Below are 27,689 nucleotides of genomic sequence, written 5' to 3'. Positions count from 1 at the left end.
TTTAAATCTCTATATATATTGGTACTCCATGGATGGATTCAATATCTTGAGTTGTGAGCTTCTTGTAAAATTTCATTCTTCAATTCTGTCACTGGTGGAATCCAAATTCTGGAATAAAATCTGGGAATACCTTGATCATCCTTTTGAGTATATAATTTTTCTTCATCTAAACGATTAATATCTTGATCCAATATTTCCCCTTGACATTTCTTTACCTTCTCTAGCAATTCTGGCTGAAAAGTCATACTATACATCTTTGCATTGTTAGGCTTGCAAACTCTGACTTCCCATTTCCAACTTTTGAAATTCCTTGTATAATTCTTCTGATACCGTCAACACGTTCAGTCCTTCCTTTCTGCTTAATGCATCTGCTACTACGTTTGCTTTTCCTGGGCGATAGTTAATCATGCAGTCATAGTCCTTGCTTAACTCCAGCCCATCTTCGTTGTCTTATGTTGAGTTTCTTTTTGCGTGAATATATACTTCGAACTTTTATGGTCCGTATAAATCTCACATTTATTTATATATTTTTTTCCATATAGATAATGTCTCCAAATTTTTTTCAGGGCAAATATTATTGCTACTAGTTTCCAAGTCATGGATGGGATACTTCGGCTCACGAGGTTTCAGTTGTCTAGACACATATGAAATAACTTGATCATGCTGCATCAAAACACAACCTAATCCCTTATGAGAAGCATCACTATATTTACAAAATTTCCTTGACCATCTGGAAGTGACGAAACAAGTGTCGTGATTAATCTCTTCTTTATTCCACCTCCCTTCTTCCATTCCTTTCTTCCTTCTCTTTGTTCTATCTTAAATCTTTAGTTCTGAAAAACATTCTTCTCACTTATCCATACAGATAAATTTTTATTTCTCTTGTCCATTCTAAAGGGCATATTCATCCAAGCCTCGCACACTTGCAGCAATTCTTGAATTCTACTGGTGTCCTTACTTCCTCCAAATTTCTCATTGCTTTGATTTCAGATTTGAAAGTCACATCAAAATTTGACTTAATCTAATTGGAATTGATTTCCATCTAACTGACCATTAATTGGTAAAATTAACCAATTAACTCACTTAATTGATCAATTACACCAAGTGATGTCTAACTAAATAAAATCAAAGACCAATTATATATAGCCGGATTGGCTGTAACAACCTTTTTCAAGAGCCGAGATCACAATTATTTGGAGTATCAACATAAATATCAATAACACACGGAAGTATACTTTCTATTTTTAAGAGTAGGGTATTTTCCGAAAATTTGGGCAGCATCTCCTTTATATTATTGACTACGAGTCGGACTCAAGTCGACACAAATAATCAATCACATAACCAACAATCAACCCAGAAGTAGACCAATCAACTTCCACCTTCTAAACTCACCATTTCACCATCACATACCAGCCGGTCTAACCCATATTTTAGTTTAACTTAAGATTATAGCGAACAATTCTTATTATATCATACCTTTTCTCATATTCTCTGATTATAACAGAATATCACTACTGAGTACACTTATAAATTATTCTAGAATTATTCTAGTTCATGTTTCAATTCCAACTCTCAAATTAACAATTTATCCATCCTTGAAAACATACACTTATTCTTATTTGTCAACTTGTTCAACTTCTGATAACCAGCACGTGGTCTTAACCAACATTATTATAATCTTGTAAAAGAATTCATTTATTTTTAAAGCATCACTTCTTAAAAATTGTTGCAGTCAAACAACCATACCTTCATCTCCCCTTATGTCTTTCCATACTGAACCTTTTTTCATACTATATTGCATACATCACATGATTAGGTGGTGTCCCACCAGACTCTTTGTCATTTCGATAAAGCATCACACCATAACACTGCTTGTCTCAATCAGAAAGCAATATTTTTAAGGAGGAATGATTTGAAAGAGATTCAACAATTTTCTTGTCACCTTTATAGAGCTGATCATGAAAGAAGTTCATACTTTACTCGAGATTCACAGGAATATGTAGGATTATAGGAAAGAATGATACCATTGGTCTTCATCCATATTTCATCCGTTTACAGCTTCAACGCTTGTTCGGTCAATAGATCCCATTCCGAGTCATATATTAACTTTAGAGAGTTTTCTGACATGCCTTCTTAATCGATCATTAGAATAATTTCCCCTGTATCGGGTCTTGTATCTTTAGCGTCGCGCTTCCATATTTATAATTCGACTTTATTTGCAATCTTACGAGATTTACAATCATAACTTCAAATTTCTCTTATGCTGCTGATCGTTCGACATATCGCCTACTTTGCTAATAACGTTCTTCCTTTAGAAAAGTCTGAAAATTTTCTCAATCTTCTTTGCTCATACTAGGCTTCTTGTGAATCGACGTATTCTTCGAACTCTAATCGTCTCAGAAATTGGATGAACAATTTCTCCGTAAATTGGTTTTTTCGTTAAACTTATCGAACAACATTTGCATTCTTCTACTAGGAACAATCAAACCTTCTCTATAATATCGGGTCCAATTGGCCTTCTAAACAAACCATACTAACTTCTAGAACCAGTATTCTTCTAGGTATTCCAAATCTTATAACAATCGTGAAACTCAAGTAGTAATTGGACAACCAAGTTTTTAAAACTTGTTTTGTTCAGAGGATTTTTAGAAAAATTCTGTTAAGAAAATCTCTTTTGAAAACTGGTTTAAAATTTTGAAAATCATACACCTGGTCTTAATTACTATATGAGTTGGTTGTCGTCCTTCTCAATAACTACAAGGTATCAAATTAGGAAAATAATCAGGTAAGAGCCCGTTCATTTCCATATATCTTCTACCCTTTATTGGGTCCATTTGCCTTCATTGGTTGACAAAAACTCAAGTTACCTTTGCATATTATCTTATTCGCAACTTCACTTCTAACTTTCCATACTGGTAACACTTCTATCATCATATCTTACGATTACTATGTATGACAAATCTATCTAGTAATCATCATATGTATTTTACAAAACAAGGTTGACTAATATCACATTACTACTCTACGCATCATGTTTGGTCATAACATCATCATCAATTTTAAGAAAACTCTCGATATCCAATCTTCTCAAATTCCTTTAAAATCCATCTAGCTAACTTCACAATATTATCATGGGTGGCATACTTACTAGTAGTTCCATATAACCTGGTAGCGGGTATCTTCAAGAACACACAAATCCTCTCTCTAGGTTTCTTCTCACCTTTCTTAATACCTCGTGTACTCACCATATGTTGTAGCTCTCGAATCTATCCTCCTAGGTGTTATTACTTTATCAGACGGTCTTTAAACTGATGGTATAAAACAAGGCGTAGGGTAGACAGAAAAGATGCGCGTACAGCTGAACATCCGGTAGAACCAGAATTAACATGTGGGGGATTCTCCAATAGGTAGTGATGTGTGGATTTTATATCTACTTGGAACGCTTCATTTCAGGCTTAAGTTGGTGTTTTAGACAAAAGTTTTTGGTATTTTTGATGTGTTTTTGTGTTATTGCATTTCAGGCATCAGTTAAATGAAAAAAGGAGATTTTCAAGGAAATATGCTGAAAAGATGTCAGAATTGAAATCCTAGACCATCCTCAAGTTGTAGAGAATATCGTTAGCCTTTCGTGGGCAGTTGAATCGCCTAATTTTGACAAGCAGAACTCAAGTTATAGCCAAAAGAAAAATTTCAGAAAAATTCTAGCATGTCAGCGCAGCCGCGCCAGAAGGCAGCGCGCCTGCACCCGGTTTCTGCCCCAGAATCCTGATTTTAGTCGAAATTGAAGAATTTGAGAGTCCTGGTCATCCTAGAGCCTATATATACCCATAAAAAGACGTTTTTAATAACAAGGAGGCCTGAGAGAGCAATAAGAAGACCTAGAGAGCACGAGAAGACTACGGAGAATAAGACTTTTATTTTCTTTAATATAGTTGATACTTTGATGCTTGTTTTCGATTTGTCTTTGAAACCTAGTACTCTTATATTGTTTATTATCATGCTTTCATTGGAACCCATGATGACGATGAGTTCGATTATGAACTAATCGTTATCGTGGGGTTCTAACGGATTTACTTATGGAATTCTATAGTTAATTTGTTTCAATATCTTGGTGTGTGGTGATTGATTGATATCCTAGTATTGGTTGTGCTTATTCATCTTATGTGCGTAGCTAATATATAAGATAGCGTGTTAATCTCTATTGAAGCGAAAGTGAATATAGAGATTTAGAACTTACCATGCTATCATAGGTTCATGTATTTGTTATACATGATTCGTAGGTAATTTTAACCATCTTACTTGCCCTATGTAATCACGATAGATAACTTGTTCATTAAACCTTTATGTTGTCAAATTCTATAGACATATAGGGTCTCAACATAATTGGTGTCTATTCAGCTTCTATCTCTTTTGTGGATGTCTGTTAGTAGGGTATACGTACAACAAAAGTTGGCGATTACTAGTTTCGTATTATCTGATTAGTTGTCATCACCATTGCATACCAAGGTTAAGAACAATGACTTTGAATGAAGTAGTAATGAAGTTAGAATCCCATGTTTTTCTCATATAAGTAATTTAACCTCAATTCTCTTAGTTAATGCTATTTATTATAATCTCTTACTTTAATCAAAACCCAATTTATTATTTGTCTTAGCATTGAGTGATAACCATACATTGTTGCATAGGTGCACAAATTGAACTTAACCTAAACCAGTCTCTGTGGGAACGAATCTGATTTATATCTTATAATACTTGCGGACGCGTATACTTGCGCGAATTTTAGCACGTGTATTCGCCCTAATAAGTTATTGGCACCGATGTCGGGGACTAGATGTTAATTTTTAGTTTATGTGCTTGTCATCAGTGGTCGTTAAAGTTCACTGACTCGGAATTTTTTTACTTTCACAGTTTATTTGTTTGTGTTTCAGGTACTCATTACAATGGGAGATCCAGCAGCACAAACGAAAGCCTTGATGGATTTTTTTCAACCTAAGATCAATGACATTCAATCTAGCATTGTCAGGCCAGCTATCACAGCTAATACCTTTGAGATCAAGCCTGGCATAATTCAAAGGATGTAGAATTCAATCCAGTTTGGGGGTTCTCTAACGGAAGATCCCAATATGCACATTAGGGATTTTATTGAGATCTGCAACACCTTCAAGTTCAACGGTGTTTCTGAAGATGTTGTAAAGCTGAGACTATTCCCATTCTCTCTAAGGGACAAGGCTAAGAGCTGATTACACTCTCTACCAGCTGGTTCGATTACTACTTTGGAGGATCTTGCTCAGAAATTTCTTACTAAATTCTTCCCTATGGCGAAGACAGCTGCAATCAGAAACGCTCTTACTCAATTTACGTAGCAATCGGGAGAATCTCTATGTGAAGCTTGGGAGCGCTACAAGGAGATGCTTAGGAAGTGTCCTCATCATGGAATGCCTAATTGGATGATCATCAATTGATTCTATAACGGTTTGGGAGCACATTCAAGACCCATGCTCGATGCAGTATCAGGTGGAGCATTATGGGCAAAGAGCTATGAGGAAGCTTATGATCTAATTGAACTGATGGCTGCTAATGAATATCAGCATCCAACCCAGAGATTGCCACAGGGCAAGGTAGCAGGAGTTATTGAAGGGGATACAGCTATGGCTATCACTGCTCAACTAAAGATGTTGTCTATGAAGATCGATTCGCTGGCTAACTATGGAGTTCATTAGAGAACAAGTGTTTGTGAGCTTTGTGCAGGTTCGCATGCGACGGAGCAATGCGCTATATCTAGTGAATCAGCTCAGTTTGTGAGAAACTTTCATAGATCGCAGCAACCAGTTTCAGACACTTATCATCATGACAACTGGAATCATCCTAACTTCAGATGGAGCAACAATCAGAATGCGATGCAACAGCCATTCCGGCAGTTTGGAGAAAAACAATTCAACTCTCCTGATTTTTAGCAAAAAATTTCACCAAGACAACAACTCCAACTTCAACAACAAACTCATGATGCAGGTCAATCTTCGAATGAAAAATCTGAATTGGAGGAGTTGAGGCTTATGTGCAAAAACTAGGCTCTTATATGCCAAAGCCAGGTTATTTTTATCAAGACTCTGGAGAACCAGATAGGAAAAGTTGTTAATGCCTTATCGAATCGACTACCAGGAACGCTTTCTAGTGATACATAAGTTCCAGGCAAGAGGGAAGTAGAAGAGCAGGTTAAGGCAATTACATTAAGGTCTGGGAAGGTTGCAAGCTCTAAAAAATCTCAAGTTCCAAAATCTGAAGTTTTGGCTGAAGAGGATGTGCAGAAGGAAGCAGAAGTTGAATCAAGGAAGAAAATTATGGAACACACTCCTCCTGAGGGTAATACAGGGGAGAAATAGGTCTATCCCCCACCTCCTTTTCCTAAAAGGCTGCAGAAGCAGAAGTTGGATAAGCAATTTGCTAAGTTTTTGGAGGTGTTCAAGAAACTTCACATCAACATACCTTTCGCTGAAGCTCTTGAACATATGCCTAGCTATGTGAGGTTTATGAAAGGTATTCTCTCTCATAAAGTGAAGCTCGATGACTTAGAGACCGTTGCTCTTATGGAGGAATGCAGTGCTGTGCTGCAACAGAAGTTGCCTCCGCAGCTTAAAGATCCTGGAAGCTTCACTATTCCTTGCACCATCGGAAACTTGTCGTTCGACAAGTGTTTATATGATTTGGGAGCTAACATCAATCTGATGCCCTTTTCTATCTTCAAAAAGCTTGGTCTACCTGATCCGAAACCAATATACATGTCATTGCAACTAGCTGATCGTTCCATCGCTTATCTGCGAGGAATAGTGGAGGATGTTTTGGTTAAGGTGGATAAACTCATCTTCCCTGCTGACTTTGTAATTCTTGATTTTGAGGAGGATAAGAAGATTCCCATTATCTTGGGAAGACCATTGTGGGCTACAAGTCGAACTATGATCGATGTACAAAAAGAAGAGCTTACGATGAAGTTTCACGATCAAAAGGTCACTTTTAATGTGTTCAAGGCAATAAAGTTACCCATGGCGAAGGAGGAGTGCTTTAAACTAGAGTGTGTCAAAGATGAAGAACGAGCAGAGCAAATGCAGGTTTTGAATGCACCTCCGTGGAAGAGGAAGTTGGATATGCATGCCATTTGATTCTCTTGGGTTAGCAGAGCTGAAAATTTCTCAGGAGCGTCTCGAGCCGCCTATTTAAGATACTCCCACACTTTAGCTCAACCCACTGCCAGATCACTTGAGTTACGCATTCTTAAGTGCACCCCCTGACAAGGGGTTGGGATATATTTTTGATGATGTAGAGGGTGGCCGAACAGATCCTCCTGTGCCTACAGAGGGTTTTTCTCCTGTGCAGCAGGCAGTTGATAGGACTGGTATTGGTGATGAGCAGTACAGGCGATTGACTAGGCGTATGGAGGCCATGCTCAACATTCACTGTAATTTTGTTGTGGATTTGACACACACTCTCGATACTATTTCCCGAGACATTGGTGTCGAGGTTGATTGGCCACCTGATCCTCCACTCGAAGAGGGTGATCTTTCAGACGACTAGGTTTGCCTAAAATCCTTAGTATTGCCTTTAGTGAGGACATTGAAAATTTTAAGTTTGGGGGTGATAATGTAAAGATTAATTTGTGTGTGTCCATATAGATTCATATAGATTCATATTGCATGTTTAGTTGTAGTTCATTCATATTTTTGCATGATTGTTCATTTAGGACATATTTATTTACATTTTTGTTCGTGTTATTATGTGAGTCCATGTAGTTGCATTTGCATGCATATAACATGATCCCTTAGGTTGAGCTATTTTTGATTGATTGGCTAATGTTGATTTGAGTGTAGTGATGACGAATAGAGGGATGTTTAAGTCCTATTGAATTGATTTGCATGCCGGAAACAAATATTTTCACAAAGTCTCATAGGGTGGCTTTTGATCTAGATCATGGTCATACTTGTTTGTTGTTGAGATTTAATCACTTGGTTATATTTAGAATTTGTGATACTCTCGTAATGATAAAAATAACACTGAATTTTTAAACTGGAAGAAAAACTTGGATTTCATTACTAGTTGTGAATAAGGCTAAGTGTCAAATGGATAGTAGTTGGCTCATATTTTTATGAGTAGTCTAGGGTTGAACGAGATGGAGTGAAACGCACTCATTTAGAAATCGTTGAAAAAAAAGAAAAAAAGAAAAAAAAGAGAAAAAAGAAGAAAAAAAGTATGTGTTTATGCATAATTGATCAAGAGTGAGCTCTTTAATACTCAAGTTATTAAGTTCTAGGGGAATTTGTGGCTAGTGACCTAAGGCTTTTATAAGTCTAGGATTTGCTAACCTAACGCTCGCTACATGGGTATTATTGCATAAGTCTTTTAGGACCTCATTCATCGCACGATCAAATAAGCATATTTGTTATGTGTTCAATAATAGCATGAATCCTTATATAACTCTAGTAGGAAGGAGGTGTTGTGAGTCATTATGCGTTTATCGTCTATTCTATTTATAAGATTGTGATTGTTTTAATGAAAAATAAGTTATGGTTATTGATCTAGTATCGAGCGTATATCTGTTAAGCATCCACACATGCATGTTTCTGGTTTATGAGTTGGTTTGTGGGATTTATTTGAGCTCTATTTTGAGTCATTGCATTCTTAGAGGCATTGGCTTATTCATTTGGTTATGGTTATTCTGAGGGGATCGATTGCATTTGTTAGATATATTTGAGATGTCATGTCTAATATATTTCATGTTTAGTTTTCAGATCTTAATAAACAGGACATATCAGGACTTACTAAAATCAGGACTTACTGGAAGTCAGAACTTAATATCAGAACTTAAGATCATATCAGAACTTAAGTGCGGGGAGACTTTCATATAAGGAAGGAAGCTGATTTACAGTAGAAGATCGTGACTTAAACAAAAGAAGATATGCATGGAAAGAGTTAGAAGAATGGAAGACTTCTAGAAGATATCTGATTGATATATTTTAGGAGATAGAATTATATTCCATATCAATTAGAAGTTATCTTGTAACTGTGTACTATATAAACACAGACTTTAGGTTTACACTATATGTGTTATCATTATCGAGAAGATTATACATTGTAACCTAGCAGCTCTTAGTGATATTTGTTCACCACTGAGAGAGAACAGTTCCATTGTAACAGAGTTTATCTAATTGAATATATTTGTTTACTGCTACTTGTGTTGAAAATCGATTTGATTGTATTCAACACTGTATTCAACCCCTTCTACAGTGTTGTTTGACCTAACAAGTGGTATCAGAGCTTTTTTGTTAACACACATACAGTAAAGATCCAAACAATCATGTCTAAAGAAGCACAAACTCCAACTAAGCCCACCAAAACTGAAGAAACTCAAAAGACTCAAACCCACAGTCGATATAAGACTATTAGAGTTCCCATACTGAGACCTTCTGAGTATCCCATATGGAAAGTGAAGATGGGTATGTTTATGGAAGCTACAAATCCAGAATACCTTGACAGAATTAATGAAGGACCACATAAGCCTACCAAGCTCTCTGTTGTAGTTACTTTGGGTATCTTATTACTAAGTCACAAACTAGATTCTTGCTTCTTATCTGTCAAATACTGATGTCAGTAAATCTTAAGGATGAACCACATGCTTGATAAGCCTCACTTATCTGAAGAAAAGAAAATAAAAGAAAAGAAAATTAAAGTCAGGTACTCCTTTGAGATCTAGAATAAATATGTTGAAGGGAAGACCCAAGTGCATTGCTGGTATTAAGTAATATGCATTAGAAAAACAAATAAATCTTTCTTGGTGACATTTCACATTCTCTAATTACTGGAGAAATACTCTGATAATAGCATAAATTCTGATAAGCAGTTGTGACTCACTTACACTGAGAAGCTACTGTAAAAAGGAATTTCAAAAGATGCATAAAATGAGCACAAATAGTTGAGGTGGACTTTTGCATAAATTCATTCTATAATAGACTTTTTTATGAATGACAGATTTTAAGCACTTTTCTTAGTTTTGCCTTATTTCTAAGATGTACTGAAGTTTATCAGACTTTAATCTTTATCTGATATTCTGCTAATGCACACACTCTCACTCCATATGAATGATGAAAATTACAGTGGTGATCAAGTTGTTTCAGATAAACAGTTAAGTGTCATATGCATAAATTCTGAGAAAAAGTTCTGATGGAAGTTCTGATGATTAAACTCTGAAGAAACAAATCAGTATTTGTATAAAGAATCACAGATATAAACATTCACTTTTTGAGTACAGAAGCCATGTTCTGATGACTGTTAAAATCGAATAATAGTCAAGTTCTGATATAAAATCTTGATGGACACTCTGATGCTTACATGGAATTATTATTTACTTTACTTAATTGTGGTAAATACTGAAACGGTCATATTTAATCAGAATATAATTGGGTGAGATAAAACAGCCATAATCATTTGGGTTAGTGGTAAACGTGCTTGTCTTGAAAAACTGCATGTGCACGTTAATTATTGCTTATTTCTCGTGCCCACTAACTCTGCTTTAACTATTTACTCGCTGACATGTGTCCAAGTATCAGTTTTACTTCTAAAAAGGGCTGTTGAGTGGAGAGAGTATATGTATGGGAGTTAAAAGATTTTCTAATCTTTTACCTACTTTTCTATTCTTAATATCTCTTATTCTCTCTCTCTCTCTAATATTCTCTGAAGCTTTTTCATACAGGATTTTTATCAAACACCTTGTGCACAATATATTTTCTCACTTATTTCTTACAGAAATGGCACCAAAAGATATTATTTTCAATGGAGTGAAGTTTGTCCCCAACAATTACTTGGCTATTCTTAGCAAGAGTGAAGCCCCATCAGATCTTCACTTCATTCAGGACTTTCTCGCTAACTCTGAAATAGGTTATGCACTGACCCAACCAGACACATTCTCAGAAACTCAAGTGCTGGAGTTCTAGAGGTCATGGGTGTATGATGATGGTGGTGCCAATGGGTCCCCAAGTATTGTCTTTACTACAGGGGAGGATGCCCATGTGGTGACTTTGGCCACAGTTCGACAAGCACTCCATCTGTCAGAAAACTGCACATATTCAACAGTTGAAGAGCCAGTTCTTCAACAGCTAATGGCCAATCTGGGCTATGAGAAGAATCTGGAGAAGCTTGGACAGTTGAAGAGACCTCACATAAGGAGGGAATGGAGTTTCTTCTTCGACTGCATCACCAGGACTTTTGCAAACAAGTGCTCCAATTTTGATGCAATCCCAATTCTCAGTCAACAAATCGGGTATGCTCTCACAAATCAAACTCATTTTGATTATGCAAATGCTATTTTAGGCTTTATTGGGGATAGGATGACAGAAGATAGAAACACTGTATATTTTGCTAGATTCTGTCAGCTTATTTATAGTTCTTGTTGTTCTGATACACCCCAATTCACAAGTGAGTTAATTCTACCATTTAAGCTTGCTAAGAGAGCTTTTACTGACTTATTATCTGCTGATAATAAGAAAACTATTTTGAGACCCCTCCAAATTCCTACATATGTCAAACAGTTTTTGGTAAACTCTGACCCATCCACATACACTGCTCTATATCCTGATGTCCAACCATCCTAACCTCCATCAGAACCTCCAACCACTGCACGACCAACCACTTCTCAACCACAACCACAACCTACCATTAGGACATATTTCAAACCAACACAGTCATCTCAACCTCAATCATCAGCACATACTATCAGACCTTCACCTTCCAGGCCAAAGAGGACAAAGTCTGTTCCTCAGCCTTCACAAAAGAGAAGGAAAATGATTCTCAGGGATGAATCCGATAGTGAAGAGGAAGCACAGGTTCATGCATCAGAATCTGTGACAGTTAAAGCTGAAACTGTCACTTCTCAGAAAGAAACTGCAGCTCAAGATTCTGATTCTTTGAAAAGAAAGAGAACTGTAAGTTCTGATGCTGCTAAAGCAACTTCTTCATTGGCAAGGAGATTGAAGAAAATGAGGGAAAAGAGGTATAATGCTAAGCCTACATCTGATGACACAACTAAGGCTGATGAAGGGGATCAGGAATCTCTGATCTCATCAGAACCTGTTGTAATTGAAGCTCTACCATCCCATACTCAAGCTCAAGATACTCTGCCAACACCTCCTATCTTTCCTATTAAAGCTACAAATGATGCTGAAGAACAAGCTGCAAATTCTGAAATAGATATTCACAATCTGAATATACCAAATGTTCTTTATCTGGAAGCTCCACCAACAGCAGCTCAGATATCTCCAATCTTAAATGTTGATGTTGAGATACCATCTACACCAATTCTGGATCAAGAACCTGAAGATCAGAATTTAGATGAAATTGAATCAGAAACTCCTATAGCCTCAAACACTGTAGTGTTATCAGAGGATAATGAGTCTTCATCAAGTTCTGGAGACAGTGTCTCAGTACATACTCCAGCTCCTGTACTTGAAAAAGAAGCATTGGTCAAGAAATTTGTTGAACAGGATGCTCCTATTCCTTGGGAAGATACTTACAGAGGTGTGGAGTGGACCAAGAAGTGGAATGAAACTGATTTCATTCCAAGCTCCAAAGTACTGACAGACCATATTGGTAAAGCTGATGTGTTGCTCACTAATGCTGATTTAAAGACACAACTCAAAGTCACAGCTCTGTCTACCAGAAATCTTCAAGGTCTACACTATGCTACTAAAAAAAAGGTTGACAAACTTCTAGAAAAGGCTAAAAAGCTAGATATGGAGACCAAGCTTGACAAAAAGAGGTTATCAGACCTATTTCTGAGAAAGTAGAAGCAATTGAGAAAACTCAAGAGAAGCAACAGGCCCAAATCACTGAGCTTCTGGCTAATCAAGCTTCTCAACAGGCTCAATTGGATGAAATCCAATCTTCAGTTGAACTTTGTAATAACCCCAATTTTTGGAATTTTTGAAACACGGATGAATAGTAACTTTTGCTGATGATGCTGATTAAGGAAAATTATCAGACCACGCTATATAGGAGTACTGTTATGGAAATTCTAAGATCGTTATAGTATTCCATAAAGTAAATAAGTGTATGTAAAGATCGTCAGAATCCAAATTCAAACACTTTGATTTTTCCTGAAAATCCACCAGATACCGAAAGAATTGAGTATAAGGTAACATGATTAAAAGGATTTAATTCAAGGATTATAAGAGAGGATCATAAAAAGAATATAAAATATTGAGAAAGGTTTAGGGGAACCCAAATAATAAGATCTCGGGTATGATCCCTCAAACGATAAACGAAAATGAAAGTTAAGCGAACCGTATAACAGATTAGCGATCATTAGCCAAGTAATTAGGGGTTAATCAAAGAGGTTAATGGACGATGATGTCATCACACCAACAAGATGAAGACAAGTGTAACAAGATGACATAAGCAGATGACATGAGCATGATAAAGTGGGAAGGATTGGTTGGTTGATTGTGAGCCACACAATTTTTACCATGGTAACAATTTAATTAACAAACAAAAGGTAGCAACCAAGCCAAGGCAAAACAAATCACAAAACACAAATTAGAAGTTGACTTTTGCTTTCCAAGAACAAAAGCTCTCGGCCCAAACCAGAGCAGCAACTTCAAACTACCATATCTCCTTCAATACTCACTCAAATAGTATGTTCTATATCTCTTTGGAAAGGTATTGAGATGGCGTACAATCTTGTTCACAAGTCTCGTCCAAATAAGCATGGTAAGAACCTCGTTTTGACAGTTCTTTCAATCTGACTTTTAGAAACTTCAAAACCTAACTTTGTGTTCTTGATTTCTTTGGAAAGATCAAGCTTGTAGGAGGCTCGCTAAGACTTCCTAGCTACTCTAATCACTCCAAGGAAGGTATAACACCTCCAAACCCTAAATTTACTTTGAGTATTACGATGGTTTTGATGGCTATAGTAAATGAGAAGCATGATGCTTGTGTGTTTAGAGTTTGGATTGGATTTGTAGTGATTTGGATGTTGAAATCTTGTTTATAGTTAATGAAACTTAAGTATAGCTAGTAGTTCATGTGTGGGGTTGTATAAATTGGAAAATCTTGAGGTTTGGGGACTGATGTAGTAAGGTTTGGATGAGGGTTGGTTGTATTGTTGGTTGTGAGTTGAATGGTGGTTGTTTGGAGTGGTTTAAAACTTGGTAATCGCGTAAACATAGTCGTCATAATGCCCGATTTTCCTTAACTGGTCTGGTCTTAACTTTAGGACCCGTGAACTCACTGAAAGATTCTAACCTTTGCCATGTTTAGATAGTTCATGTTACGAGCTTCGTTTTGATATGTGGTTCACTTGAATCCGATGTACAGTTTAGTAGAAACGACCGTTTTACGTAACGGCATTTCGCGAACGAACCACTACCCCTCGCCTTACTTTGAAACCTTGGTTAAGGCCCTTAAATGACTAATTGGAGTATGAAACAATTATGTAAAGTGGACTAGGCAGTTGGTAGGGTATTCGCGAAAGCGTCGCCTTAAAATTCGTAACGGTTAGTTTATTAAAAATGGTGGTGCCGAGGGTACTCGAACGACTTATGTGATTTGTTAAGCGTAGAAATGACCATAAGCAAACGTTAGGGTTCAATTGGTTAAAGTCTAGTTTCTTAAGCGACCGTGGTTTAATTCCGGCTTATGTTGTTGTTCATAGGTTACCGGACCCACTCTAATCTTAAGTCTACCCCGGAGCACTCAGGCAAGTTTTCTACCCGTTATACTGTTGTTGTGATGTATATATGTATATGCATTATCTTGTGATAAGTGCATGATTGTTATTAGCAAATCTTGTGATATATTGGAGCATGCTGATATGGTATATATGCATGTCTGTTTCGTAATCTTGATATCTAATTGTTGATTCAATTGCTTATAAGTTGCATAATACCTATGCTAGAGATAAACAGTAGTTGCGTATACCCTTAGTATAGGGGACCCAAAGGTGAACATATTTTCTAAACCGGGAGACGATGTTCCCGAGTATATTATATATATATATATATTTATATTTATATATATAAATATTTTTCAAAACTATTATTCGAATAAGGTTTATTCGATAACTTTATTTCACTTAATGAATATTATTTTGAATATTCATTCGAGGATTTATGACTCCGCTTATTTTATTTAATGAATATTGTTTTGAATATTCATTCGAGGACTTATGACTCCGCTTATTTTATTAAATAATATTCTTTATTTTATTAAAGAATAATGCTTCGATAATCAAACTTATTTTCGATTATTCAAATAAAGATCGTACTTTCGTATAAATATATCTTTGGTTATTTATTATTCATTTCAAGTATGAGTTTTAAAACTTCTACTTCAATTATTTTTGTAAAGATTATTCTTTATGGGAATATTATTTAAATAATAATATTCAGATATTTTCTAATATATTGGGACTGATTTATTTTATTAAATCAGCATTACTCCAAACATTCTTAAAAATATTTTCGAGTCTTCAAAATGATTTTTAAAGGTTAGGACGGATCCCAAAACTCATTTTTTTTATATTTAAGATCTTTCTTTCGAAGGGGATTTAAATACTCGCTCAAAACCTGAGGGATCCCGCTCTGTGGTGTATTTTATATTCGCAATAAGGTTGCTGTTTTGATAAAAGAGTTTTTGATTACTTACCCAACACTCGGGAAGTAAAATTCTTGGAACAAGTTAATCCATTAACAGGCACCGCCTGGGAAATATCAGAGAGTTTTCTTTTCCAACTAGATACGACTTCTTGGTGGAGCCGTATCAACAAGTTTCTACTTGGGGAAAGGGGGGACGAGCTTTACATTTCAGAGTCATGGATTTTATCTGAACTAGGAGTGGTGTAAGTGGTCGAGTGGCGCCGGCCCAGCCTTATTATATTGGCCCAAATTTTGGCGCCCTCCAAACCCGGGTCAGAAGTTTGAGGTCCACAACACAAACACAATATATCAACCTGTATAAGAAATATTATTTATAATGACCCTGCTTCACAAAACCACGGATCGCAACAGTTAAAGTATGAAAACAAACCACAACCTTAATTATTACATCGTACCAAATCCCAACTAATTTAACTTACAATTGATAATAAAATCATTCTTACAACCTTGCTATCTCACTACTGCCATAAGCTCCTGCTAGCTCGATCAATCATAATCTGGAATCCTAGCTCGAACATTGAACTGGGAAACCTTGCTATCAACCGTATCCTTCTTAACTGTAGAATATATAAAAAGATTCGCAAGAGTGAGCTAACTAGCTCAGCAAGTCATATTATCAATAACTGAGGTTAGACAATAATAAATGAGATGATTCAAAGGAATCAAGTTTCTTGTTAAACAACCAATAGAATTGGATATTCATTTTAAGTTTTTAAAACCAAGGTTAGGCTGCTGATCAGTCACGCACTAACCCCGAGCAAAGCACACAGCACTGCTCTAACTACTGGATCCAAGGGACACATTGTCCTAACTTGACCATCGATATGGTCTGACCACGAATCTGGTCCATACAAAGAAAACTATCCAATTCTAAAGCATTTCAATATGATAAACAATAGAGTTCAATAAAACCAGATCATAATCAATAACCATAAAACATTTGTAAAAGAGCATGGTAAAAGTTCATAGTTACCAAAAAGGGTATGTCAAAATATATAAAAGAAGTGGCCTCCAGCCGGTAGGATAATCGGGTATTAGATGAATAGTGTTTTTCCAAAGTTTTAGTGCTTTGATATCACAAGGTATGGTTAAGTATAAAAGTTTTTGTATATATAAACAATTTTGTTCCAGTGTTTGGTATATGATGGATATATATTTGTGGAGTAGTATCGTATTTGTGTGGTTTAATATTTGGTAAATCCACAAGAGATGGTTCACAAAGAATAAGGCTTACGGCTCAAAGATCAAATGATGTGGCTCAGGTTCAAGGCTGGAGGATTCAAAGTATTTCCAATATAAAACAGAGCTATTTTGAATATTAACAATAGGTCACAAGAGAATTTAGAAATATTTGCAATAAATATCGAGAAAGGTTTAGAAGTACTTGCCTTATCATAATTGATTCCAACCTCACTTGTACTTGTCTACGACTCTATTCAACCACCATTCATCTGTTTCTCCTATGCCTCGCTTCTAATCTCTGTTCACTTGCTGTATTTTCTACATGTCAATTCTATTTTCTGATCACCTGCTTCTCTTTCTTATGCCTTGCTTACTCTGCTAGGCATCATAAGTATCTATCAATATTCCACTCATACGATTCTGTTCAACATATACTTCTATCTACCCTTCGTTTCACCCAAATCCGATTAACGGATTGAAAGTTACGTCATAAACAGTAATCATCGAATATATAAACCGACAGTCAATCAATAAGTCACACATAATACATCACATAATCAATGACATATCATTTATAAAGACATTTCGGGTCATAAATAGGCTTTCTGGTATTTAAAATGATTTTTAAAACATTTTTCGGAATTAAAACGGGTCGCTGGATCAATTTCGGAATAATAAACAGGGTTCGGTTGGCCAATTCTGGCTCCGAAACAATTTTAGAATAATTATCGAGCCTTGAAAATAATTTAGAAATAATATTTTAAAGCTCGAAACTATTTTTCGAAATTTTTAAATCATTTTTAAATAATTAAATCTAATTAAATAATTAATTAAAAATCAATTAATAATTAATTAAATCAATTAATCAATTAATTTTTGAATTAATTGACTAATTAATCAATTAAAAATTAACTGAAATTAATTAACTAATTAATTCAGATTTATTTATGAATTAAAAATAATTTTCTGAATTAAAATAATAATTTTTAGAATTTTCAGAAATTAAAAACGGATTTTTATAATAAAAATAAATAGGAAATATGATTTTTAGACATTTTTAAAACAGGAATCCAATTTTTGCAAAGTCTGGAAACTTCAGGGACTAAACTTCATCATCTACAAAACTACAGGGACTAAACTGCAATTTTACAGTCCAGTCGCCGGAAAACACAAGGGTGGCCGGAGAACACGATTTCGGCCTCCTCACCTTGCCACAAGCTCCAGATCACATCTACGGATTACCAGGAACATAACCATGCAATCAAATCGATCTAACAATCCCTGAGTTGGCCGGAATTTGGCCGTGAAGTTTGCCAGTTTCCGGCGAACTTCGGAAATATTCAAAACACAACTCCCTTCTCTACAGACCTCATTGATTCATGAAACTTATACGACTGGATTGCAAATTTTACAGGGAACACAATCCACTATATCACAACATCAATCTATTCCAGAATAAGAAACCTCCAAATTTCAATTAAAAACATTCATACGGGTTATAAACCCTAATTTTGAAATTCGAAAATCAAACTCAAATTTGAACATGTTATTGGACTCCAAATCAGACGTATAATATACCAAAATCATCAGTAAAAACAAGCTCTACAACATGCAATCATCAAATCATACAAACAATCATCCGAACAAAAATTCATATTTTTCATGAAAATAATTCGAATATAATTAAATTTATAAAAAATCAACCTTTGATTCTGCAGTAAAACAGGTCCTGGAATCTGATAGTACTCCTTGAGACCTTCAAATTGGTTACTCCAACTTTTCAAACGGATTTCACTAACACCTTGAATTTGTGGTTTGATTCTCAGAAAAGTTTATGAATATATGATTTTTCTCTGTAAAAATTATATAATTATCTGTCTGCAAATGATTTTGATACGAAATAAAATACGGTAAAAGGCTATTTATAATTACGGATAATTAGTATCCCGTTGGATCATTCCGGATATAAAACGGTACGTTTATTTATAAAAACTGATCCAAACGGTATCGGTTTTCGGGATAATTATCCAAATCAGTACAATTTGTACTGCGGTCTTGGTCTCAGCGCCTGGTTACACGTACTACGAGGTGATAATTGGGATAGTTTAATAAAAAGCTCCCGTTTATCGAAAATACGGGTTTTATTGATTTACCGAAATGAATATTGTATCGAAAATGTTGCGCCGGGACCCGCGCAGGACAAACCGTACGCCGGATCGAAAAAGTCGAAACACGGAAAATGCTCGGAATATTGCAATTAGGTTAGGAAGGAGTTCTCAGAAGAGTTTCGGGTTCTAAAAACGTAAAAACGGTTAACGGTGGTTGGTTCCCGTTTTCATAAAATAGGTTTTAAATACCCGGAACAAGAGTTTAAAAAAATCCATATGATTCCTATAAATTCATAAATTAACATAAAAATAATTAGGAAGATATGACAATTATCTATATTTTATTTTGGACATAAAAAAATTGAAATACTCAATTAATAATATTTTTAAACATCCAAACATATTTAACACTTAACAAATAATTCACAAAATAGATATTGAACATACATACTAATTATTTATTAGCAAAAATAATTACACGATATATCCCGGATATTACACAAATGGCCTGGAAGTTCCGCTAAGACGGTCCATTCCTTAGGAGTCCAGGGTTCGGTTGACAAGTAAATCCGACTGTTCTCCTCTACATGTCGAAAATGGTGGGGTTGCACTACTGCGACTGATCATCGTGAGTGGTCTTCCTGGCGCGGCAAACTCCCGTAATGAGTTCATCATCCAATTGGATATTTCTACAACACTACCCAGAGCACTTCTATAGAAAGGCTACGGTTGGGCGATTGTTGAGTGTTGGTAGGGTCGAGTTTTCAAAATGATGTTTTCATCAAATGAAGTATCTCGTAACTTCATTTCATTTTGAGGATATATATTTCAAAGATTGAATCTATTCAAGTCTTTTCTTGTAGTCTCATCTATGTGATGAACTTTTGAAACTGATGATACCTTGAACGGTGAAAGGCATATGTCATAGCCTACTCGTTTATTCGAGTGTTTAACTCAACTCAAATAAGAATGTAATAAGTAAATAGTGGATTAATCATCAGAGAGATCTCACAATGTAACATCTGTCAAAGAATAAAGAAACATTGTTCATCTGCAGACTTGAAGATTCACTGGAAGAAGTTCAAGAATTTGATCATGCCTCAGTGATATAAATCAAGATCGTGGATTTAATCAAGTGACAGAGATCTCGTCAAGGTATCATTTATTACAAGGATTTAATCAGAGTATCAAAGTCAAGACATGAAGAAACGTCACGAAAGTTAGTCACTCATGAACCAGACAGTACATCGAGTGTCAGCATTGAAGTGGCGGAATTGATTCATAAGTCTCAGTGACTTTCAGAAGATTGTCAGAAGAATGGATGCTGCTAAGGGTTAGTATTAATTCTCTATTAATTAATTAAGTCATATAATTTAATTAAGAAAATAAATTATATCTGCAAAGATTAATTTATTGATTAATTGAATTAAATTGATTAATTAATTTAGAATTAATATTAAGGATTTACAAGATTTTAATTGATTTAAAATCTGCTTAAATTCAGCAAGACAATTCATTTGAACTAGTATGACAATCGGTATGACAATTGATAGTCATACCGAAAGTCATGCCAATACATTTAATTGTCTTATTAGAATTTCTGTTTAGATTAAAATCAGTTATTAATTCAGCAAGACAATTTAATTGAACTAATATGACAATTGGTATGACAATCTATAGTCATACCGAAAGTCTTGCTAGCTCATTTTTAATTATCTTGCTAGTTGTAAATATTGTCCTACAGAAAGTCTCACAAGCTTAAAGGATTGTCATTCCAATTCAATCTACTCGGCTGTGTTGTTTAAAAGAAGCAGAAGACTAGTTCATAAAAATAAAGTAGGCAATCAAACAGAATACATACTCAAGAACAAAAAGAAAAAGGAGCAGAAAAATATTACATCTCATCTGCAACTTCAAGATCAATTTCTAGATTGTAAAGTTAAATCTAATCAACTAGAAATACTTATCTTGTTCTTGTGTATCAATCTAGCGGATTAAAATCCCTAGAACTTAATCTCAAATCGCATTTAGCATTTGATCTTTTAATTACAAAAATAGAAAAAGTTCATGTCGAATTTATTCTAAAGTTGTAATAATTGATTTGAGATTAATCCCTTGTAACCGATACCGTAGTTGTAACACCTTTCAAGTTTAATAAAAGTTTTATTTAACTTGAATTTTGTTTCACAATTTTATTCCGCATTTTATTTGATTAAACGGTATTGTTTGCATTCAACCCCCCCTTCTACAAACAAATTGGGACCTAACAATTGGTATCAGAGCCTTCTGATTAACGTACAAATCTAGATCCTAGACTTTTGTGTTTCTTTCACTTCTTGAATTTTTTATTCACTCAAAAAATTCATAATGACTACACAAAAAGTTGGAACCGTTAAAATTCCACTTTTCGATAAAGAAAATTATGTTATGTGGAAGAAGAAGATGCTACTGTTTTTACAGGTTGCTAATCCCAAATATTTGCAAGTGTTGAAGAAGGGTCCAAAAATTCCTATGGTTATGGAACCAGAGGTAATAGAAAATGATGTGGTGATCACCAAAGCAAGAACTTATGTGAAGGATCCTGAGGACTTCTCTCCTGCTGAAATAGAAGAAGCTTCCCTAGATGCTAGCCTTCAATTAATCTTAGTAGATTCCCTTAATCCCCTGATGAATAGACATGTGATGAATTGTAAAGATTCCAAAACATATCTGGGAAACTATTGAGATTATTAATGAAGGCACAGAGGAAGTTAGGGAGAACAAACTAGAAATCCTAACCTCTGAGTATGAATACTTTAAATCCAATCCAGGAGAAGGAATCACTGAAGTGTTTGAGAGGTACAATGCATTGATCAACAACCTGAACATTAATGGTAAATTCTATTCCATCAGGGAGGTCAACAAAAAGTTCCTTTTAACACTGCCAACTCATCTCGAACATAGAATCACTGCCATAAGAGAAGCAAGAGATCTGAGTGAGATTTCTTTGGAAAGGCTCTATGGTGTGTTAAAGACTTATGAGTTGGAGCAGATTCAGCAGAAGGAAGTTTACGGGAAAGGAAGAGTGGTCAGCACGTCTACTGCTCTAGTAGCTAATGAACAACAACAACAACCACAATATCAACATCAATCTCAACAGTCAGAAAGAATGGTACAGTCTTCCAAGGTTGAAGATAATGTGATAGTAGCAGAATTTGATTCTCCTACTACAAATCAATCAGGAGATGATTATTATTCCTTGGAAGAACTGGAGCAATTGGAGGATGAGTCAATGGCCCTGATTGTCAAGAGATTCTCAAATGTCAGATTCAAAAGGAATCCCAAGTTCAAGTACAAGTCCAACTACAACAGATTCCAGAAAGGTGGATCTTCATCCTCTAACACCAGCAGTGGTGGGTATAAAACAGGGATGGTTGATCGAAGCACCATTCGATGCTTCAACTGTAATGAGTTGGGATACTTTGCCACAGAATGCAGGAAGCCAAAACAAGCTAGGAAGAACTCTTACGATTCTAATCAAAAGAGTAAATCTGAAAGGGCGTACCTGGCAAAGGGAAGAAGCTGGGATGATACTGACAGTGAAGATGAAGAAGTTGGGAATCTTGCTCTCATGGCTAGTAATGCAAGCACCTCATCGTCAAGAAAAGAGGTAAAATTTACTGATGCTGAATTAGTTTATCATCTAGGAGGTTCCTTAGATTGTGCTCGTCGTGATAATGAATTGTTAAATCAACAAATCAAAGACCTTGAGAAAGAGGTCAATGAATTAAGACTTGTGCACATTAATCAAGATAAACTAAAAGAACAAGTATCTTTTCTAGAGAATAGAGTTGACTGTTATAGACAACTCGAAACTATTCTCAAAGACAAGATCACCGGTCTTGAGGCTAAGGTTAAAGCTTACTTTAATTCTTGTTCGAAGTCCAAAGAGTTTTACAATAAGCAGGCTGTTAATCAAACACATGGAATAGGTTATGATTACAATGCTGCTATTGGAAAATTAGGCATAAACTCCCCTCCTCATGTATGTGCTAAAGGCAGGGAAGTACCACATGTGCTTAAGGGTGTTGATGAACCCCTCTATAAAGAATCAATTGTTGAACCATTTGATGAGACCTCTTTTATTATTCAAGAAGAAATCCATGCCGAAGATAATGCTAATGGGAAAGCTGTCTCCAAGTCAAGTGTGTCAAAAGTTCCAGTCAAGGTTGTGAAAGCAACTGAGACTAACTCAGACACACATGAGTTGGATAACACAAATGCCATGTCTACCATGCATAAGTTGCCTATTGTTAATCCTTCTCATAAAGCATGTGGTGTTCCTGATTGTATGTCTTGTGCTTTTAATCTGTTGTTTGCTTATTTTAATGGTAAGCATGTTTCTAATGATAAGACTACTCCTCGTCAGCATGTGAATAATAGAAAGCATGATAGGTCTAAGACTGCTAGTCCTCCTAAAGCTAGAAAGGAGACATTTGTGCCTAAGCCTAACCAGAAATTTGTCAAGGCTGTTCACAAGGTCAAATGTTCAGTCATTGAGAACGTTGAGAATATTGAAATTAAGAATGTTGTTTTGCCTGATAACGGCCAATTTTACAAGTATGCCGGACCCAGCCAAGCTTGGGTTCCGAAGAAGTTCTAATCCATTTGTATTGCAGGGCATTAAACAGGTACAACCGGTAGTGTGGATTCTTGACAGCGGATCGTCAAGACATATGACCGGAGATAGAGCCCTGCTATCAAATGTGGTTGAGAAAGCTGGCCCAGTGGTTACCTTTGGAGATAACAGCAAAGGTTTAACGGAGGGATATGGCTGTTTGCTAGCTGGAAATGTTATCATTGAAAATGTATATGTTGTGCAAGGACTTGAACACAATCTGCTTAGCATTAGTCAGTTCTGTGACAACGGCTACAATGTTTTATTCGACAAGCTGAAGTGTCAGATTCTGCACAAGAAAAGTGAAAAACCCTCCTTAATGGGAATCCGAAAAGGAAATCTGTTCGTAGCTGACATGAACTCTGGAAGCAATCTTGAAGTCAATTGTTTCTATGCAAAGGCATCGTCAGATGAGAGTTGGCTATGGCACAAGAGACTTTCTCATCTCAATTTCAAAACAATGAATTCTCTTGTCAAAAGAGAATTAGTAAGAGGTCTGCCTCAGCTGGAATTCTCTCCAGAAGGACTATGTGAGGCTTGCCAGAAAGGAAAGTCAAAGAAAGCAAGTCACAAAGGCACTGACACATCTTCCATAACTGGTGTTCTGCAATTATTGCACATGGATTTATTTGGTCCAGTTAATATCCTTTCTATGTCAAAGAAGTGTTACTGTCTTGTGATAGTTGATGACTATTCCAAGTATACGTGGGTCTTATTTCTTCACTCTAAGGATGAAACACCACAAGTTGTGATTGATCATATCAAGATGATTGAGTTAGATTCTAACGTCCCTGTTAGAGCAATAAGGTCAGATAATGGGACAGAAATCAAGAATGCACTTCTCAATGGATTCTATACAGACAAAGGGATTACCAGACAATTTTCAGCTCCTAGAACCCCTCAGCAAAATGGAGTGGTAGAAAGGAAGAATCGTACATTGATTGAAGCTGCAAGAACGATGTTAAGTGAATCAGGTCTTTCAATGTACTTTTGGGCTGAAGCTATCAATACTGCATGTTATACTCAGAATCGAACTCTAATCAACAAAGACTTCATGAAAACTCCTTATGAGATTTTGAATGAACAGAAACCTTCTATCAAATACTTTCATGTATTTGGTGCCAGATGCTTCGTGCTCAAGGATGGAGATGATCGTCGTGGTAAGTTCGAGGCAAAGGCATATGAGGGTATTTTTGTTGGATATGGAAGAAGATCATATAGAGTGTATATCATTGATCAACACAAAGTAACTGAAAGTGTCAATGTTACATTTGATGACACTAAACTCCCTAGTATCCAAACTGAAGATCCTTCTGAGAAACTGAAGTTTGATGAGACGTCAGATTCAGAATCAGAACATGGTCAAGAACCTGAGGTTGTTGCTGGTGAAGAACCTGTTAATCCTGATGATACTCAAGGTAATAGTGATGGAAACTTTGGCAACAATGGAGATACCACTGCTACTGACGGAGGATCTTCAAGTCAACATGGCAACAACTCAGGGGGAGATGCTGAAGGATCATCTAGTAGGACACAACATCACAATGAATTTCAAGGCGAATCATCAAGATCAAATCTTCCAAGACAGACTGTCTGGAATAAAGCTCACCCTTTTGAGTTGATTATTGGTGATCCAGATGTTGGAGTCAGAACTAGACGTGCTACTCAAAATGAGTGTCTGTTCTCAGGATTTCTTTCTGAGATGGAACCTAAGAAAATTGAAGAAGCACTGACTGATCCAGATTGGGTGATTGCTATGCAAGATGAACTCAATCAGTTTGAAAGTCAACAAGTCTGGAAACTGGTACCTAGTCCTGTACACAAGAAAGTTGTTGGTACTAGGTGGGTATTCAGGAATAAACTAGATGAAGATGGTGTGGTTACAAGAAACAAGGCAAGACTGGTAGCTAAAGGGTATTCTCAAGCTGAAGGCATTGATTATGATGAAACCTATGCTCCAGTGGCTAGACTTGAGGCCATCAGGATATTTCTGGCATTCGCAGCATTTTCAAACTTTAAAGTTTATCAAATGGATGTCAAGAGCGCCTTTCTGAATGGAAAGCTGGATGAAGAGGTATATGTAGAGCAACCTCCTGGTTTTGAAGATCCAGATCATTTGGATTTTGTCTTCTTTCTTTTCAAGGCTATCTATGGGCTAAAACAGTCTCCAAGAAAATGGTATGACACTCTCTCTGAATTTCTTATTGAAAATAGCTTTATTAGAGGTGTCATAGACAAAACTCTCTTTTCTAAAACACATAAGAAGGATACTATATTAGTCCAAGTCTATGTGGATGATATAATATTTGGGTCTACTAATGATAATCTCTGTAAGAGATTTGCTAAGTTAATGCACAACAAGTTTGAAATGAGCATGATGGGAGAGCTGAAGTTCTTTCTTGGATTACAAGTAAATCAAAGGTTAGATGGAACATTTATTTGTCAATCCAAGTATCTCAAGGAACTCCTCAAAAAGTACAATCTAGAGGATTCTGCATCAGCAAGGACTCCATCAACTACAGCTGTCAAGCTTGGACCATGTGAAAACTCCATTAAGGTAGATATCACAAGCTACAGAGGTATGATTGGCTCGTTACTCTATCTTACTGCAAGTAGACCAGATATTATGTATGCTACATGTTTATGTGCAAGGTTCCAAGCGGATCCTAGAGATATTCATCTCGTTGCTGTTAAACGAATCTTAAGATATCTTAAGGGAACACCAAATCTAGGTATTTGGTACCCTAAAGAATCTGGTTTTAACCTTGTCGGATATACAGATTCAGATTATGCAGGAAGTGTTGTTGATAGGAAAAGCACCTCAGGAAGTTCTCAATTCCTAGGAAGCAGGCTAGTCTCTTGGTACAGCAAGAAACAGTAAACAGTTTCCAACTCAACGGCCGAGGCTGAATATATTGCTGCTGGAAGCTGCTGTGCTCAGATCTTGTGGATTAGGAACCAACTACGAGACTATGGCTCTGTATTGAACAAGATTCCTATTTTATGTGACAACACAAGTGCAATAGCCATCACCAACAACCCTGTGCAGCACTCGAGGACAAAGCACATTGACATCAGGTATCATTTTATTAGAGAGCACGTCATGAATGGTACTGTTGAACTATTTTTTGTTCCAACAGAAGAACAAATAGCAGATATTTTCACTAAACCACTTGACGAATCCACATTTACCAGATTAGTTGGTAAATTGGGCATGTTGAATAGTTTTAGTGATTAATTTAGTTAATATCTGAGATCTGTTCTTGAATGAATTTACAAATGAATTTTTCATAAATGAAAAATTCATTTGCAAATTTATGTTATCATTTTATCATATTTCTTGCTTATTTCTATGTAATATATATTATCTTATCTATTTTTATTTTCCCTTCTTGTTAATTTAAAATATCTCAGAATATTTTATTTTCTCTAAAAATATTTTTCTATGAATTTTATTTGCTAAAATTCTACAGAAATCTATTTTTGGAATAAAAATAATAAATTCTGATATATTGTCTTTGGTTCTGTAAATATTATAGGTCTGTATTTCAGTTTTGCTATTTTGTTATATAATTTCTGTACATATTTGAGTGTCTTTCTACTGAAATGACAATCGGCAAGACAATTGAAATTGTCTTGCTGAAAATCATTTCAGTACTTATATATATATATACTTATTTTCATATTAATTATGTGTGAAATCCTTTTATTTCCAGAATGACAATCGGCAAGACAATTGAAATTTTCTTGCTGAAAGTCATTTGCGAATATAATTGTCATTTTAGTGTTTTTCAGTATAGTTTTATACTGGCAAGACAATCGGTATGACTATTGATTGTCTTGCCAGTTATAAACATTATATATATATATTTTATTTTATTTTATACTGGTATGACAATCGGTATGACTATCAGATTATCATACCAGGTATATATTATCACTTGTTTTATTCTTATTCTTTTCGGTTATTTTCTTTCTTTTGCCTGGTATGACAATTGGTATGACAATCCAGGATTGTCATACCAGATGTTATATAAAGGCGTTTGTTGT

At 35.7% G+C, this 27,689-nt stretch overlaps 1 non-coding gene across 1 annotated transcript; it reads right to left on the bottom strand.

The window, feature by feature from the left end:
• Window positions 1–5,330: 5,330 nt before the first annotated feature.
• LOC141699347 (small nucleolar RNA R71) lies at window positions 5,331–5,437 on the bottom strand. The gene has a single exon (XR_012565816.1). It is a non-coding gene; the product is annotated as a small nucleolar RNA R71 (small nucleolar RNA).
• Window positions 5,438–27,689: the final 22,252 nt, after the last annotated feature.

This window comes from Apium graveolens, chromosome 11 (genome assembly GCF_009905375.1).
Source record: "Apium graveolens cultivar Ventura chromosome 11, ASM990537v1, whole genome shotgun sequence".
Lineage (NCBI taxonomy): Eukaryota > Viridiplantae > Streptophyta > Magnoliopsida > Apiales > Apiaceae > Apium > Apium graveolens.
The sequence above is the reverse complement of the archived record's forward strand: the minus strand, read 5'-3'. Positions and strand labels throughout refer to the sequence as shown.